This window comes from Oxyura jamaicensis, chromosome 1 (assembly GCF_011077185.1).
Source record: "Oxyura jamaicensis isolate SHBP4307 breed ruddy duck chromosome 1, BPBGC_Ojam_1.0, whole genome shotgun sequence".
Taxonomy (NCBI): Eukaryota; Metazoa; Chordata; class Aves; order Anseriformes; family Anatidae; genus Oxyura; species Oxyura jamaicensis.
In genome coordinates, this window is record NC_048893.1 from 95,767,894 (window position 1) to 95,776,383 (window position 8,490).

Consider the following 8,490-nt stretch of genomic DNA (forward strand, 5'->3'; position numbering starts at 1 on the left):
GGGCAAAGGTTGATTTAAAAGCTGATTTATTTAACCAAGTTTCACTGAATATGTTTAATGCCTTGATAAGCCGCCTTGTCCTTGCCTGCAGAATTGCAAATCACATGCATTTTGCAGCAGCTTTGGATTCTCTTCTACTCATAACTATATTCAGAAACTCAGTCAAGGAGGTGATCTGAGGCAAGCCTGATCTTTGCTCTGGGCATGAACCTTCTCCAGCTATAAGAAATGTCTAAAAGAGAGCAGCATTTGGACTGTGGTGGGTTGACCCTGGCTAGTTAGTATTTGACACCAGATCAAGATGTTCCCTGTTCAGATCACCCATCTTGGGTGCCAAATAAAGGACTGTGAAGGGTTAACCTTGGCCAGCAGTCAGATGTCCATCTAGTTGCTCTCTCACTTCCCTCTTCAGCGGGACAGGGGAAGAAAATAGGATGAAAAAGTGTGAGGAATCTGAAATATTGAGAGTAGTTGTGAGAGAGGCAATGTACAGAGAGGTGGTGATTCACCACTGAAGACATCACACAGGTTACCTTTGGATGTAAAACATGCATTGCAATCAAGTAACCCATGTGAGTAAAGTGTCCTTGGTATAGAGGGTGGTGCCTGGGATATTGATATGGTGAGGCTTGGCAGATTGGCTGAATAGGACCACTTCCATGAACCTGCCAAGGCACGTGCTACATGAGCCTGGTGCATGCAGCTACTAGGTGGCCAGAAGCACACTCTGTAAACCATGCCACTGCTTAAAACACCATCCTGAGCCTTGCAAGTCAGGTTCTATGGCACAGTACCCCAGAAAGAACTGAGTCAGTGCTACTCAGTTCTAAAACCCTAAACCAAACCCTAAACAAACAAACTTTTTTTTTTTTTTTTACACCTAGGGCAAGAATCAAGGAATTAATTTGGTGAATCACATCTTGTATCACGCACAAACCTCTCGAAGGACTGACTGATACAATGGACTGTTGAAGACTGTGGTGTGAGCATTGAGCTCTGGGAATGGCAGCATATGGCAGAAGCCACATGGCCAGTGTTAACTGGTGGATCTGCTAACAGTCCTGGTCCTGCCAAAATAAAATCCCTTCATACAGTGGGAGGAGATGAGGTCCCTGTAGTGCGTGTAGGTACACAGGAAAGACAGTGTGGGTTGCTCTCCTTTGGGGAAAGGAAAAGCCATTTGTGTTACTGTATTTGCTCATGGATCGAGGTGTGCTTGGTAGTCAATGTGGAATGATGGGGAAATTTGGTGCGCACCTCAAGGATATTTGTCCTTGTTGGAAAACAATGTGTGATTTGACTTACATGATATAGTAAGCAATACAGCAGGAACTATCTGAACCAAAAAGGAATGAGCCTCTCAGGGAACTGTGTGAGTACAGTAGTGACCCAGACCAAGCTGGTCTTCGTGCCCAATGAACCAATATGATACTTCTGTCTTGAGTGATGTCCTTGACAAATGGCATGAAAGTCCAGAAGACATGTAGCTGTATCAGATTATGTGGGACCTGAGCATGATGCAAATGGCATGGGATTAGGGGTTGAGATTGTGTGGAGTCTGGGTGGGACAGAGCTAACTTTCTTCATTAGCAGCCTGTATGGTGCTGTGCTTTGCATATGTGGTTGAAACAGTGTTGAGAACACACCAGTGATTTGGCTGTTGTTGAACTGTGTGCAGATTGTCAAGACTTGCTCCACCTCTCAACCCTAAAAATGAGTAGGCTGGGTTGAACAAGTTGCTGGGAGAGGACAGAGCTGAGAGAGCTGACACAGAGTGACTGAAGGGATGTTTCATGCCATTTGAGGTCACACTCACCATTAAAATCTTGGGGAAAGGAGGAGGGAGAAGGGACGTATTTGATTATGGTATTTGTATTCCCAAACAACTTTTATGCTTGTTGATATCCTGCTTCTCAGCAAGTGGCTAAAGTTCTGCCTGCCCATGGGAAGTAGCAAATGAATTTTTCTTTTTGATTTGTTTGCACGCACAACTTTTGCTGCACATAAAACTGTCGTTACCTCAATATCTGAGTCTTGCCTTTTGTTTTCTCCCTGTCCCATGGTGGAGGGGCAGGTTGTGTGTTTGGCTGTTGGCTGGGGTCAACCCACTGAAAATACCTTATCCACTGGACAAAAACATTTGCAGGATATGCTGATAGACTGGAACTGAACTGATGGTGTTTCTGAAGTGGGAGAAGCCTAATCGGAAATCTTGCTATGCTAAGGTACTTAGCTATTGATGGTGTGAAGTTTGTATTACAAAGTCTCATTCAGTTTTAGAAAGCTTTAAAATGACTGGTTTCCCTCATTAGTTTGCTGTGGAAATGGATTATTAGAAATAACACCTGTGTTTTCCATGGCTGTCTGTTCAATTCAGAGGAAAGGTAGTAGAAATAAGCATAATCTATGTGTGCAGCAACAGGAAAGGCATCAACGCTCTAAAAACCTTAATGTAATCCACTTACTCTAAATGGATTTGCAAGCCTGTTGTGACTGCGAGTTGTTCCTCTTTGTATAACTTGTACTCTAGAAACCTATGCGAGTGAACTCTAATGTTGTAAGCACTAGACAAATGTAGTCAGACCCTGCATAAGGTGGCTTGGCAGTCTTTCAGACAAGTGAGACAAAGATCTCATAAGGAGGAACATAGAGCTCACAGTAGCATAGGAATCACAGCAGCTCACAGTTTTGCAGCTAAGCACAGGGAGGATGGGAACACATACAAGGATTTCAGGTCAGCACATAAGGAAACAGCAGAGCATATGAAATGATGTCAGAAGGTATTTTGTGGTTGTAGTGCCACTGTGATAGTTGGCTGAGGTTGTTATGCTGGTGAGGTAAATTACCAAGGCTGGTAAATGAGAATGGGGAGGGGAAGGTTCTTTGAGTTGGGGCAGATGGTTAGTCCTAGAAGGTTAGTCCTGGACAAGAAGTTGGATGGGATGCTGATGACAAGTCACAAAGAGGATATCTCCATGTATGCTCAAGAACAGGACCCTTCATGCGTTTGAGTTCACATTTGTGGGACTGAGGTGTAAACTGTGTGGAAGTTGTTCTAGTACATCCAATGCTGACAGGCTCTTGAGGCCAGAAATTCAAAACCTCCTACATTTCCACCAGCAAAATAAAAAATATTTAAGACAGGAGCAGAATAAAGGTGGTTTAAGGGTGGCTTACAGCATCTCCTGTTCTGGTCCTTCAGGCATTTGGAAGTGTGTTCTCAAGCATATTCACACAGCTACAAAAATGAGGAACCTAACTTAAAAAAAATATATATATATAAATATCTTTTAAAATTTTGAAGCATATGGATCTCTGGGCAAAACTCTGAATTTGCAGGACTCTTATATTGCAGGAGTTAGTCACAGTGACTTAAGGGGTGTGGTTCTGTTAGCACAGGGACTAGAGTTTGAGGGCATGCTTTCTCCAAGGTATGTTCCTCTTCATCTATAGCGTGGTTGTGGTAATATAAGGACCTTTGTTCCCTTCCTTGATAGGAGTAACAATGACAAAATACAGTTGTTCTTTTTGCAAGACCTTTCTGATATTCACTCAGAAGAAACTCTGTGTTAACAAAGGAGACATTTGTTTATCTGTTAAGTTTTATATTGGAAATAAACATTTTCTATCAGTTGTAAGTAGTCACATGGTTTTCCCAGCTGTTGGTAAAAAAATAAAAGCACCTTTATTTTTAAGATTGGTGCTTACTAGAATCTCTGACTTTACCTAAATTCATAGCTTTTGAGAATTCCTAGTTTTGTCCTCATAAAGCAAATCCCCAAAGCAAAAAGTTAGCACTGTCCTTTGCTTCCAGCAGGCCATCAGGTATAGTAACATTATACCTATAGATGTTTTGGGATCATATGTCTGAGGCACCTTATTTTTGTTGTCTGAAGGCTTCCCAGCAGGACCAGGGAAGTGATCGTTCCCCTGTACTAAGCTCTGGTGAGGCCGCACCTCGAGTACTGTGTTCAGCTTTGGGCCCCTCACTAGAAGAAGGACATCAAGGTGCTCGAGTGTGTCCAGAGAAGGGCTACGAAGCTGATGATGGGCCTGGAACACAAGTCCTGTGAGAAGCAGCTGAGGGTTGTTCAGTCTGGAGAAGAGGAGGCTCAGGGGAGACCTTATTGCTCTCTACAACTACCCGAATGGATGTGGTGGGGAGCTGGGGGTCGGCCTCTTTTCACAGGTAACCAGTGATAGGGCTATAGGGAATGGCCTCAAGTTGCAGCAGGGGAGGTTTAGGTTAGAAATGAGGAGACATTTCTTCTCAGAAAGATCAGTCAGGCTTTGGGATGGGTTGCCCAGTGAGGTGGTGGCATCACCGTCCCTGGGGGTGTTCAAGGAGAGGTTGAACGTGGTGCTTAGGGACATAGTTTAGTGAGTGTCATTGTTGGTAGGGGATGGTTGGACCAGATGATCTTGGAGGTCTTTTCCAACCTTAATGATTCTATGATTCTTTCAAAAGGAGTTGACTACAGCATATTAGCAGCAGCAGAGCATGCCACAGTATTCTAGTTCACACATTCTCTGTAACAACCTGAAGAGCTGTCTAACTTCAAGGAAGGGTGAATGTGTCCTCTGCTGGCAACTGGACAATGGTGACAATAAAGATAACAGTATTTTTCCTACTTAGCATCTGAAAAGGATGAGAGCTGTGCTGCACATGTTTTAATAGCTTGAAACTTGGGGTGCATGTGGCTTGTTTCAGGGTCTTACAGTGCTGTCAGAGTGTGTGGAGCAGAGAAAGCCAAACCTGGTGCATTTCATATTGTGCCAGAGGGCGGTTCCAGTAAGTGCTATTTGCCAAAATCTCCTTTGTCAAAAAACATGTGGTCCAGGTCACTTTTTGGCCATGTTTTGGACACACATGAGCAGTGTGTACAGACCTCTACAGTACATTGGTGCCAAGATGATGGGCTGTGTCTAACTGTTATTCATGTCTAAAGAGTTCACACAGTTTGAGTCTAAAATGAAAAAAAATGTGGTTAGATTTTGAACCACTTCCCATTTATTTTTAAGCCTTTTATTATTTTATTTTAAATCATGGCTGACACCAAGATTGTATTGGAAGATGGTGAAGGAACAGCTTTCATGGCCATTTCACTGGATGAGAGGAGTAGAAAAGAGGACTAGTAATGAATGACAGATTGGTGAAGTAGATCTCTGAAGTTTATAATACCAATATATAAAGTTACAAAGCTTTGATTAAAAGGTAATTTTTTAATTAAGAATATAGTTCATATGTTTAATTATGAAAATACGGTTGCCATCAAATGATACACATTGCTGCCAGTGTTTTTCTCTTGACAAAAGGTTTATGTGGATATTTTGCTGTAAAAACATTCCCTCTCTTTAATACTTAGCAATGTTTACTATACTGATCAGAGCTGAACTTTCTTGCCTGGGAGCATGTACACCTCTTAAAAATCCATATTATGAGGCATTACTAAATAATGTTTTTTTACTTATATTGCTTGCCATATACTGAGTGAGCACAAGCTCACTCATTTCTTTGCAATGCCATCCTTCTCTTGGATTCTTCAGACACAAACTAGTTAATGAAAATTGATTTTCAAATGAAGCACACTGGGAGAAAAAAAGCTCTTACTCACATCCTCTCTTTGTGAAGTTGTCCCCTACTCCTTGCAGAATATTTTCTCTTGTAATTGAGGTCCAGGAAAGTGGTGCACCTGGTTTAAGCCACCACAACCCAGTGTATTAAGAAGACACTTTCAGTTTATATTAATACACAGGGCTGTGATGGCTGAAGGTTGTGCTCTATAACCTTTGTCACATAGCGGTATGGTGTCTGAAGTTCCTTTTCCTATGCAAGGAGGCAGCAGCCTCTTCAGCTCCTTCTTTCTTTCTGCAGCTAAGTCTGACAGGGATTGTGAATCAGAGAGCCTTGGATGGTTTTAAGGTCTCCTTCATTAGAGTAATATGAGTTCTCTTATATTTGTTCTCATACCTAAGCTGTTCAGAATCAGTACAGCCCCTTTGCCCTTTATTTTACCAGTGATATTTTCCCACTATATATTATATAAAGTATTATATAAAACACCATGTGATGTGATAATAGAAATATTTGATTAACTGAAGTCCTCCTTAATTATGAGGCAAAGTCCATTTCATCCACCAAATGAATATTCATCAGTCATCCTGCACATAGCTAAATGGTAATTAAATCTTTCTTTTCTGGTGACCACATGTTTCTGATATGGTGAAAAGAGTCAGGGAAATAAAGGAGAAGCAAACAGGAATGACATTACCATCCTACTGGTCTTGGGTGAGGAAGGAGAGAATATCCCTCTTAGTTTTTTGGGTTTCTGTCTTCCCAAATAAATAAATAATTTGCTGTCCCTGCATTTACAGCAAAGAAAGGTGTTCTGTTATCTGCTAGACCCATCAGTGAGGAATTACAGTGGCAGTTCTCTTCCCTCAGGCTTTGCTGTGTGGGTTTTACATATGGAAATGCTTTCCACAATGTTCTTTCTACATGAGAACATGAGCTATAAACAAGTATTTCCTCTTTAGTTAGTACATAAATATTCTCTATTGATAAAGAATTTGTGATATTAGATGCTGATTTTTTTTTTTTTTTTTTTACTGTTAACAATGAAGTGTCTGTGTAGTTTCTTTTGCTGCCATGTCAGACAGAAATCAATGCTAAAACATGGAAATTTCTGTTAAAACAAAAATGTAAAGGTCTTCAAAATGAAGTGAGTTGAGTGAGCTTTTAGCTGGAGGTATGCATTCATAACATATCGATATGTGCGTGTATGTATTTACATGCAGGCACAGAAATCAGGCTGTCTGCAGGACTGTTTAGATAACAGCAACTGAAGTTGATTCAATTAATGTTCAATTAACTGTTCAAATGGCAATGCCTTTGGCAGTCTTTTCATCCCTCTAACACTTGTAATATGCAGGAAGACTTTTCTTTCCAGCTTTTTATATCGGACATCTTTGGACATGTCCTCAGTTCTGCTTTTTAATTGATTCAATGTTCTTTGGACATGCAAGATATGAAAAAGACATAAAAAATGTAATTCTACCAGTCTATCTTTTTCCATTCACCACATAGTTTTCTGTTTCCTAGGGCAGGAACCCTTATAAAACCGTTATTTTTTTTTTTTTTTTTGTTTAGATCTGCTGCATGTGCATTTCTTAACATCTGGAGACATTTTTTGAATTTGACAGTAGCTTGTGTTCAATTTCATTTATTAAATGTACTTCACTATTTTCTTCAAGAAACAGGAGGAAGAGATACTTATACAATCACAACCAAAAAGATATATTCTTCCTCCAAAAATACAGCTCCGAGGGACAGAAGATATCCAAGCCTAAGACTTTGATAGCAACAAGTGTGAATCTCTCTCTTCCCATCTTCTATTCCCTTTCCTACTGTCGCCCTACCCTCCCCAGTCCCCAAAGTCCGTAATCCATCCAGAAAATCCCCCTCATTTCTGTAATACATCTATATTATTGAATGTCCTAGACTTAAGCAAAGCCTTTGACATGGTCTCCCATAGTATTCTCCTGGAGAAGCTGGTGGACAAGTACATGGCTTGGACAGGTACACTCTTTGCTGGGTTAAAAACTGGCTGGACAGCTGGGCCTAGAGAGTGGTGCTGAATGGAGTGAAATCCAGCTGGCAACTGGTCACCGTTGGTGTTCCCCAGGGGTCGGTGTTGGGGCCCATCCTCTTTAATATCTTTATTGATGATTTGGATGAGCAAATGGAGTGCATCCTCTGTAAGTTTGCAGACACCAAGTTGGGGGGAAGTGTTAATCTGCCAGAGGGTAGGAAGGTCCTGCAGAGTGACCTGGACAGGTATCGATGGACAGAGGCCAGTGGGATGAGGTTCAACATGGTTACGTGCCAGGTCCTGCACTGTGGCCACAACAACCCAATGCAGCACTACACGCTTTGGGCAGAGTGGCTGGAAAGCTGTATGGAGGAAAAGAATTGGGGGGTGTTGGTAAACACTTGTCTGAATGCGAGCCGCATTGTGCCCAGCTGGCCAAGAAGGCAAACAGCACCCTGGCTTGTATCAGGAACATTGTACCTTGCAGGGCCAGGGAAGTGATTGTCCTCTTGTACTCATCTCTGGTGAGGCCGCACCTTGAGTACTGTGTTCAGCTTTGGGTCCCTCACTACAAGAAGGACATCGAGGCCCTAGAGTGTGTCCAGAGAAGGGTTACGAAGCTGGTGAAGGGCCTGGAACACAAGTCCTGTGAGGAGCAGCTGAGGGAACTGGGGTTGTTCAGTCTGGAGAAGAGGAGGCCAAGGGGAGACCTTATTGCTCTCTACAGCTACCTTCTCGGAGGTAACTAGTGATAGGACTACAGGGAATGGCCTCAAGCTGCAGCAGGAGGTTTAGGTTAGAAATGAGGAGACATGTCTTCTCAGAAAGATCAGTCACGCATTGGGATGGGTTGCCCAGGGAGGTGGTGGCAACCCCTTCCCTGGGTGTTTCAAGGAAA